At 35.4% G+C, this 11,177-nt stretch overlaps 1 pseudogene; it reads right to left on the reverse strand.

The window, feature by feature from the left end:
- Positions 1 to 767: 767 nt before the first annotated feature.
- Positions 768 to 10,174, reverse strand: LOC139128766 (uncharacterized; annotated as a pseudogene).
- Positions 10,175 to 11,177: the final 1,003 nt, after the last annotated feature.

Here is an 11,177-nt window from a genome sequence, read left to right on the forward strand (position 1 = left end):
TACTTTTAATTGATATACAAGCGTATAAGCTTACAAAGCTTTTTTAGTGGAAGAGACTCCAGGCGGTTGTTTCATGTTCTGATATAACATCAAACTGGTCCAATAAGCATCCATTCTGGGTTAAATATTTCCTGGTCCGTAAGACATTTATTTAGAAAAGCAAACACGTCATTCACAAAACTATTGACACTGTATTCACATTTTTAATTATTTTCAAGTTGTTAACTGCAATATTGTTGTTTCCAGTGGCAAGGTGTTTTTAAAACTCTGCCAACTCTAAATCAGAATACACACTGTACAATGTAACTGTGAAAACAAAGACGCACAATTAGACCTACAAATGAACATTTCATCTAGACCACAAATACAATGCATCAAGGGTGAATCTTGAGCACTTGAGTTGATATCATATCTTTTTGATTTCCCGTTCGCTCTTGAACGCTTATTTGTAATGGAACAGAAGTTTCACATTATTGTTGGCGTTGTCAAATCCGAAAAATCTTCCGAACCTTCTGACAATACTGCTTTTCATGAATTTCGTAAACTGTATAGTCTTGAAGATGCCTTTTCAAACAGGAGTACAAAATATGCTACTCCATAAATGTCACAGCATGAATGCAGCGATAGCCTTCTCTACATAACATTATACGGGAATATGTATAAGCGAATGTCATGGTCAACTTTCAAAATACACACAAACAAACTTTAAGTTTACTAAAGGTATTTAAACTCTCTATGGCTATGATCAATCCAAACCAAATCGAGCGTGCTGGCAAAAGTTCAGTTTATTTGCGCTCTACAGTATGACATACTTGAGTAAAGAGGTTTTGTGTATCATTAAAAAAGTGTGAATGCAAATAATTCATTCTTCAAAGTAAACTCGCTGCAAAATAATTCAAGAAGCTGTTTGTAAATTTATCGCTGAAGGTGAGCAAAACATACATGTTAGGTTCTTCGCTATTCTGTCAAAATGTCCTTGTGACAAGAACGACTACTGGGCATTCGGAGGTCATCCCTGATATAAAAAGTAAATTTGGCACAAATAGGCCAGACGGGATTCACATACAGACAGAAATAACGCCATTGCGAAAAGTAGCGGATGTGCTATGAGTTCACGGTCACAAAACTATGAATCACTTTCATTTACTTCCATCCGGCAAGATGAACAGCGCCCTCTCTAGTGCATCCATGTCAACCAAGGATGCATCGTTCCCAGATGGACTTCAGTTGTATCGATGTATTCCTTGTAAACACCCAAAGATGGCAGACCGAGGTAAGGCTTTAGTAGATCATCAAACGTTTCTGCGTGACGAATAATCCTCCACGTGCTTCCTTCTACAAGTACCTCAGCCGGTTTTTGCTATAAATATTACAACATAGATACAGTGTCAGTCGTTTCTATTTCAAAATAATTCGAATCGTGTGTTATGTAACACGATTGGAACTAATTTGGAGAACTGGATCTTTGTATTTTTCAAATTTCTCAAAGGTGTTGCATGCCTTATAGCTGAAAGCTGCAATATTACAAATTACTCATAAAAACAAGTGAGCTGCTAAAATAGAAAAGCAAATGAGTTTACATATGCAGATTAAACCGGCATCAGTTCACTATCCCGAATTAGTTCCGATCGTATTGCATATAACATAATATATTCCAGTAGGTGTTTCACGCCGTAAGAAAGCATTTTATAATCGTTTTACTTTCGAAAGGAAATTATCATAGTAATTTTTTCTAACATCTTATTTCCATGATTTCCCCAATATTTGCTCTTACATATAGGTATCCCCTTTGAGAATAGTGTGTGTGTTATTCTCATCAGATACAAACCTTTTAATCCCTTCCACATTATGAATAGTGACGTGTCTCATAATTTTAATATAAATGCAGTGTATGTACATACCCTCATGTTATAATTGGATGACATTGTACTGCAATATGCACCGACATCCCTTATTGCAAGACCACACCCTTCATGAGGGTATGGTAAATAGTGGCCTTCTGCAAGAAAGTCTGTGCTCTCTCGGATTGGTCCGACCACATCAAACTTCCTGCCTTCCTTTTTGCACTGTCAGGAGAGTATAAGAACTTTGTTACTTCAAGATATAAACAAATTTGCATCTATTATAGCAGATATGCATGCAGTTGTAATACACTGAATTATATCAGAAGATTATCAGAGAGTTGATTTGAATATAGAATGGGGATTCTGGAATAAGGATAACATTGGTTGGAAAGTTACATTGGAATTCACGTTTGTGTATGAATATCTAGCCATGCTTTAGACTGTTTATCAGGCACTGACTGATTTTAAATTTTAATTTTTAATGTTGTAACTTAACGCAGAGGAAATGATTGACAGGAAAAGTGGGTCGCAGTTTAACAAGTCAAGGCATGGCCAGCTGGTCCGTCTATAAACTGAAGCACGTTTGGAAATTCTCACGGTATGGGTAAAGTATAGCCATCACGTTTTGGGTGAATAAATAATACTCAGCCTTGAGCTGAACTCTCTTCCTGGTATTTCTATTGCAAGTAAAAACTAAACTGTTGAGAAAAGTGACATACAGAACTCTATTCCCGCTGTTCTTATCGTCAATGAAAACTTACATTTTGAGGAATGTGACATGACAGTATTCTGCAGAGGAAATACTGTGCGAAAAGTCAAGTTTGCCATATTCTTTATCCACCACGGCAAATACGACAGAGGACCACGTTTTTACCATGTTGTCCTAGGTAACATGACAAGTATGGTATAAAGGTGATACTTCGTCAACTGTGCCCACCCACGTAAAGCTACACAAATTTGACTTCCGTACAGTGTTAATAAACTGCAATTATGACAGTATTACCTGAGTTGGTTCGATCAGTTGGATATAATAGTATGCTTCATACAGAGTGGGTCTGATTACTTCGGCCATCGACCCGTCTATGACTATAAAACTGAAAAAAATCGATGTTATGTCATTTCAAGCTTGTTGATAGAAAAAGTCAATACACATAGGAAGGTCAATAGATGAACAATGGTGTTTGCTAACATGTATGACACATCGCGAAAGATATAGTTGTGTCAAAAACGGTTCATAAATTATTTTAAAATCAACAACGTTACGAATGGCTAAATCTTGAAACTGACTATTTTATAAACCTTGTTCATGCTTCCTAATGCTAAAATGCATGACGCAAATCGTTTTGAACTGAAACAATGTAACACAATTTGAACTAATTTGGGAGAACAGCATATTGTAGCAATCATGGTTTAATCAGCAAATTTAAGCTCACTCAACTTTTCTTTTTCTGCAAGTCACTAGTTTGTATGGGTAGTTTGTAATTGTTAGCTATAGGCCACCTAACTCTTTTGATAAATTTGAACAATCGGAACCAAATTGGTTCCGATCGTGTTATATGGAAAATGATTTTTTTTCCATTATAAAACTAGAGAACCTGTACACAAATTTTTGCAACTCCATTTTCACCTTACTTTTTATTTCATTTGTTTTGACTCCGACGACCTTGATGACCAGTATTCCAGTGTTACCAATGACGGACATGCCTTGTTCCAGGATGAGACAGATATCTTTAGCTTAAACTATGTCTGCTATTGAACTCACAAAATCCTTTGGCTTCAGTTGGCTATCTTCAACCTGTAAAACGAAATGAAATGATACAAGTAAATCATTCTCACATTTCGTCGCCTAAATAGGTGACTCTTTTACCTGTAATACGATCGAAACTAGATGAGAGAAATGATAAAAATAGTCCAATGAAATCAAATTGTTGACACCTTAAATTTTATAAAATGATGTCAAAAATGGCAATATTGTTTTTATCGAACAAAACAACTAAACCACATCGGTTAATGTTTAGCACTACTATCAGATTCATTCTTATGTAGACCGTTTCATTTTTCGTGTAAATGTTATTGTGAAACAATACAAAATATATTGTGTTGGTGACATTTGGGTCAGGACATTTTGGGAATGTCCTTCTCTTTTTCGTCAGTGTGAGACTTAAGAATCGCTGAATGTAATCAGGACATAGCTGACATTACCCTGACTGGCTGCTTTGTTATTCGATAGAAAAACTTGATTTGGTCTTGCGGCAAACACCAAGATGAGATTAGTACTAATATTTCAGTGACCAAGAAAATACACTGAAGTTCACATATTTTGATGAAAATTTTAATATTAGTCATGTGTTTAGAACAATAGTGAATCAGATACTTTAATGCATTTATTTTCACACGGGCATTTGCACAACATCGCAAATTCCGAATAGAGTTTATAAGATGGAAGGTAAAATTTGGGTCAATAGTTAACGGAAATTATGATTTTAAAAAATGAGCAAATGCAATTGTCCAAAACTAGGTCTAATCGTGTTAAAGACTGTGATTGAAACTTTCTGTTCAACTTGATGTAGCTATTCATTAATTCACATTGCAGACACAAAAATCTCTCCTCGTTCATAGGGTCACTCCCTGCGATGGTATTTACCAAAAAATATGTATCTGCCTAAAATATGAGAATATACTCACTTCTATGTGTCTTCTGTAGTTCAACCCAAGTCCCTCACCCATGTTGAGATAATGAATATCAAATCTCATTTCACAACCTTTATCAACCCAATCCATGATGTGTTCAAGAGATGCCCTGAAAATGGAAACATAGAAACTGTGACACTTCTGAAATGGACGCTACCTGATGCACAGGTGCATGGAATTGCCAGTGTAGTACACATTGAGAGAATACATTGTGTAGTATACATATGTATACTACACTGGCAATTCCAGGCACCTGTGACCTAATGTGGTGATTATGATTTCGTTGTAATCATATAGTTGTTAATAGTAAAGACTGGGGCCTGCCCTTTCAATGCATGAATCATTACTATAGGCCATATTGACATCTTTGTTTCACTTACACAAGACAAAGGTCAAGGGCATACGAACGATGTGGCTCACAAATGATGAAACACTCTGAATGTCAGAATGAGCTATACAGTTTTATAATCTTTCGACTTTACCACCGAGATAAGTCACCACGAGTTACTTCACTCGCGATAGACGTTGATAAAAGACCTGAAGATAAAATAGGTGTATTGATAAATGTAATATGAGTAAATTGGTGCCATTACAGGGGTATTCAAATTTCCAAGAGTACGTACAAAGAAAATGAACATTTGACTTTTGATTTCATCGACCTAAAATATGAGATGTTGATCGGCTACCTTAGACGATCATGGAATGATAAAACTCACAAAGATGTGTGGGCTGGATAATGTTGCGTTCATCTAGGGTGAAAGGAGAATTGCAAAGCGCGTGTAGAATATAGTCACTTTATAAATAAATAACTGGAACAACAATGCTTTATCATTTAATTCGTAAAACGTTACATTTTAGGGAATTTTTTGATTGGAGAAGGATCGATTTTAAAAATGTGTTCCTTTAGGCAATAAACCACAACCAGCGATGTTGTACCACTAGAAATTTAACAAAGTCTACGACATATAGCAGTCCTTTTGCTTACTTTTCTAGTTTCATAATCACAAATAATACTTTCATTTCATGCTTGTCAACCATTCTTTTTAAATTAAACTCTTGGAGGTTAAGTGGACTGATCACAATCGAGAGGTATATCCATTGCTTAGATGGTTTATTGCTATTAAATATTAATATTAAATTGAAATTACGGTGTGAAAAATCAAAAAGAGATTTTTCTCTAACTGAGAGTTCGGTCCTGTTATATTTCAAATAAAGCACGGTTTTTTGAACGTCTCGACCAATCAGATCACAGTATTTGCGAAATTTATATACTGGTATGGTATAATTTCTGATATAAACTTGCTCCTGGCAAATCATAATACGACAAGAATTTACAAGTGAATTTATAATTTATCAATCATATACTTATGGCCAATCTCCAAAGTGTAAGCAGAAACTATACTCGCTTAAAGAGATCGACAGTTTCAATACTTGCTTCAAGGTGGTTATGTAAACCCACAATTTCTATCGATGGTTCATCTTTGACTATATGCAGGGCGGAATCAAAGTCGTTCTGGTGCATGCCAAACTTGGTGGATTCAACATCTGCATTGTCTTGTAGAGGATCCTGCGAAAGGGAAGTACACTTGATTTTAACAAATAGTATCGATGTGCTTCATTCCATATATTTTGATAAATGCATATTAAAGCCGAAAAAAGTGGATGATCTGTAATTTATAATATTATTGCATAATCAAATATAATATACACAGTCAAAGATAACACAGAAAACACACGTTTTCGTGTGGAAAGTTTTCATCAGATTCAAGACGATTATGATTGCATTGATTTTACAGAGATGATGATAGTTTTGATGATAATCATAATAACGATAAACATCATAATTGCTCTGTGCTCTTATATTCCTGTTTGGTCAAAGACAGCTTTCGATAGTACGTTTGCAAACAAGGCGCCACACAACTTACCATCAAGCACTCACTATGAAAGAAGGCTAAAGACGCAAAAGGAATACTGAGTTCTTGAAAGGCATTTTGAGTGACTCCTTATTATGCGCCGGCTTATTTTTTATATGAAGATGTCATGACCATATGGCATATAAAGACTCTTTCAGGTTTTGTTTAACCCTTTACCTGCCAGCAGTATCACTCCCCCATCTGCCAAGTCAGTAAAAAGTGGTATTGAACCCAAACGATATGTATTTTCACCCACTTAGCTTGGTATGTTATACCAGCTTTAGTCTGTAAAAGATCATGTTTACAGTATCTCTGTCGTCAGGGACCTTCAAATCTCCAAGTCTTTGTTAAAATACACCCTATGGGACATGTTGAGCTTCACTGGTTTTAACCGACTTGACCTGATGGTGACATATGGACTTGGCAGGAAAAGAGTTAAAGATCTTCTGCACTGAAGTAAACAAAAACAGGTCATTAAATTTGACATACCTACTGTAGGGGAGGTTGAAGTCTCATTAACACCCTCGCGTTCTTCTGAAACATTTTACAAGTAGGGTGGCCAAAGTTAAGCTAAAATGTTGCGACATTATACGCAACTCACGCACACTGAAAGTGAAATTTGATTTTCGTGAAATTTTAAACGCCATTTTTTCTGAAAATAAGTAGCTCAGTTACTGAAAAAATGGATATTTCCAATTAAAATCGATGTATGAGGCAGGTTTCATTAAAAAACTGAAGAAAAAACGATAGAAAAATAGTGTTTTTCCTCTCCAAAAATGCCACTTTGTACTGACCGGCCACAGCGCTCGAGCGGTCGCCGCTCATGGCACGCACTTCTGAATCCAGTCAATACCTATTTCGCAACGGAACTGCTTTCGGGCCCTGTGCACGCTGTCATAGAACTGTGAAACTTGGCCATGAAGTGGCAGACCATCCCATTTACATGTAGTGGTGAGTTTTTGTTATATTCTGGGAATTTTAGCAGCAAACACGAGGTAAAGTGAGTACGGTGAATTCGGTGTAGATTTTCCCATTTAGATACATATTTTGCCATAAAACTTGTAGCATGCTCTTTTTAAACATCATTCCAACATTTCTGTGAAATATGACGAAAAACTGTCCACGAGCACAAGTACGAATCATAAAAACAAAATCATGTTCATTCATAGACCTCAGTACAGTGTGACTCAAGATGGCGGCGGAAGGCAGTCACACTGACACACCATTGACAGCCTGCCTGAGGCTGAAGTTAGGGACAGCTATTTCTTACAATTTCATGGCTGAAAATGAACTGCATTAAAAGACAATTGGCAGTTTAAATTGATTTGTTAGAATTGAGTGTTATTAAATAACATTGTGACAAAATTTCATTGTATTGTGAGCTCTAGTTTTTAAGTTATGTGAATTCAAAATTCATAAAAACATAAAAATCCATCCATTTTTCGATGGTACGGTGCCGCCGCAATTTGACTAAGTCAGACAAAATATTTTCAATTTTCAACACCCACAGTTTCAAAATCCAAGACTGTGCATCAGTCAAATCTTGATTTTTCCGTAATATTGGGTAAATCTGTGCACAAGACACATAGTTTAATGATTCCATGTGAAGTAGATAAAAAATTATGGGTTGCCAAACTTGAAGGAATCGGCATTCATTGAAATAATTTTAAAATTTGCCGAAAATTGTCCGCGAAAAAATGGCATTTTTTTTTGCTTTAAAACTTCATAACTTTTGATTGGATACAGCTATTTGCATAATTTTTTTTTTATTTTTCTTCTTTTACCCCATTCTTGCTAAAAATCCATTTAAACTGTGTGTATAAACAAGAGAAAAAAATGGCTTGGCCACCCTATTACAAGCTTTGATGATGTGCTGGAGATCAAAGAGTGAATCCACATTAATCATGGAGTTACACTTGACAGCGAATTCTAATTCAGATTGTAATTTTCCATTCCGATGAATACCTCTCAAACTGGGGTTGAATCCTGCCATCATTGTAATTCACATCTCATTGCCACTGGAACAAACCGCTGAACCTTCGAGTTTTTGAAGGAGTCGTAGTATTTCTAAATTGTTGTTAGCTTGAACTGTAAAACTTGAAGACAAGTGAAATAAATTAGGCAACCTAATGTACTACAAAGCACTATAACGTTTCAAAAACGTCTCCTTTCAAGGTACAATGCGTCTATCGGGAATGCGTTTCACAGCTTATGGAGTAAATAAAGTTTTTACAGGCTTAGTGTTGTGAATACCAGGAATTTACCCATACAAATAACACATGCATAGCGACCATTTTCAATTTCAAATATCGAGCGGTAGATAGTTTGCGCCATTACTTTTTACACTTTTATTTTGTTTTTTAATCACTTTCAGTTTACACAAATACATAATGCAGTGTGTTGTGTCAATGATCTTCACAGGATCAATATTTTAGAAGTTTCTAGAAATAAATTGCAAAGTTTCCTAACACTGGTTTGAAAACCCAATAGTTTTGCATGTATATTGGAGAGTGACAAACAATTTGTTTGTATAAAGTGACGCAAAAACAAAAATACCGAAAGGCGCATAAATATTATATCTCTGTCGACATATTTAGGGAATTTCAGCAATTATTCTTACTAGATCGTACACCTATTGAAATGTCATCAGATCTGTAGATTATTCTTGGCCTATTTACAGTCCAAAACATGACCAGCATAGAATTTTAGTGAGTTAATTAATATATAATATTGACTATCATCCACCCATTCATAAATATTTTGTTTACGCGCTCGAAATTTAAAATTTGATATTAAAGCTGGAATTCTATATGCAGGTAGATTTGGAAGGGGCATTGTGGATGGTCATGAAGTGTTTGGATACATATTTCGAACGACCTAAATTTTTCATTTTAGACACCTTGTTTTCGAAAATACGCAAAAACTGATATATCTAATCCCACTTGACACTGTTATTCGTGTTGCAATAACATATTTTATGATCTCTTTGATCGTATTTGTTGTACAAAATGTATACACGAACGTCAAGGAGATTGAATGGTTTGTTCTAATTTGCTGTACTTTTACACAGCTACAGTTTGATGTATGATTACTTTCCTGGAACCTTCCATGTGCAATCAGCTACTGATAGCGTATGAAATATATCACTTGGTGAAAAACTGAACAAAATGAGATCTAATTATCTTTTTTGTCGTAAAAAATGATGACCGACGTAGAACACACAGACACAACAATTCACTTGTAAACAAATTGTGACCCGATGATCTGCTCTAGATGCGAACTCTCGGGTGCTCTTCGAAATCACGCTAAGAAAGGGATGTCACAAGGTGAGCACGAAAAACAAAGGCTTTTCCGATCCCTGTTGTATATTAGTCCCAGAGTGCATGCATGATCTCTTGTGTTATGAATGGCAAATGCAATATTGAGCGGTCACGTGACCTTGACCGCCATATTGGATTATCAAAAGTTCCAATTTAAACATTAAAATCTCATCTCCAAAACCAAATCACTTGTTCAACTAAAATTTTAAATGTATCATTCTCAGTGTGAGCACTTTTAAATATGTGAAAGAAATTTTTGTCAGTCACCTTGGCTTGGTAGCTATATCGGATTTTAAAAAATTCCAATATAATTTTTATAATTTTCTGCGGAACCAACCGAACATTTTATTTGAAAGTTAAATTGTCACATCCTCAGTGTGAGTACTTACAAGCTTGTGAAAAACATTTCTATTGCTTGCACAGTTTGGTGGCCATATTGGTTTTACAAAAAACCTATGATTACCAGCGAATAATACCCAAAAATCTTCTCCCCCAGAACGAATACACATTTTGAACTGAATTTTTTCTCATATAATCCTTGGTGCGAGGACTTTCAAGATTGCGAAAGGCATAAGGACGATCACGTGGTTCTGCGGCCATATTGGATTTCCAAAAGTACCATTTAAATCTTTAAAATTAATCTTCTTCTCAAGAATCAACACAGTTTTTAACTGAGATTTTACTCATATCATTCGAAGTGAGAGCACTTTCGAGTTTGTGTAGGACATCGGATTGGTAATATAGTTTTGCAGCCATATTAGTTTTTCAAAAAATTCAAAACTATTCTTTACAAATCTTCTTCTCCAGAACAAACACACCATTTGAACTGTAATTTTGCTTGTATCATCGTCAGTGTTTGTACTTTAAAGTCAGCGAAAGGTATATGGAAAGGTCACGGTGTTTGGCGGCCATAGTGGATTTCCAAAACATAAGAATTTTTAGTTTGTAAATCTGCTTTACCTGCACCAACGCACGATTTGAACTTATATTTTACTCTTATCATCCTTAGTATCGGTACTATCAAATGTGCTGACACATTTAGATCGGTCATATGATTTTGAGGCCATATTGTTTTTCACAACAACCTACAAAAACACGAGATGATATTCAAATTCTTCTTTACAAAAACCAAAAGGACAGTTCAAGCCCAAATTTTCCACATAGTATCATCAGTGCAAGTACGCTCAATCATGGCAACCGCTTGGGCCCCATCAGCGCTGCTTGCAGCTTTTGGTCCTTTTTTTTTTGCATTTCATAGAAATTAATACACTTTCCTGACGCATGACATCAAGAGGCTTCATTATTTATTTATTTATTTATTTATTTATTATTATTTATTCTACGGGATCAAGTCCCATTTACAGGTTCTTCAAAAGATCTAAAGAGAATTGTTAAACAACACAGAAAAA

The sequence above is a fragment of the Ptychodera flava genome, unplaced genomic scaffold, assembly GCF_041260155.1.
Source record: "Ptychodera flava strain L36383 unplaced genomic scaffold, AS_Pfla_20210202 Scaffold_68__1_contigs__length_638736_pilon, whole genome shotgun sequence".
Lineage (NCBI taxonomy): Eukaryota > Metazoa > Hemichordata > Enteropneusta > Ptychoderidae > Ptychodera > Ptychodera flava.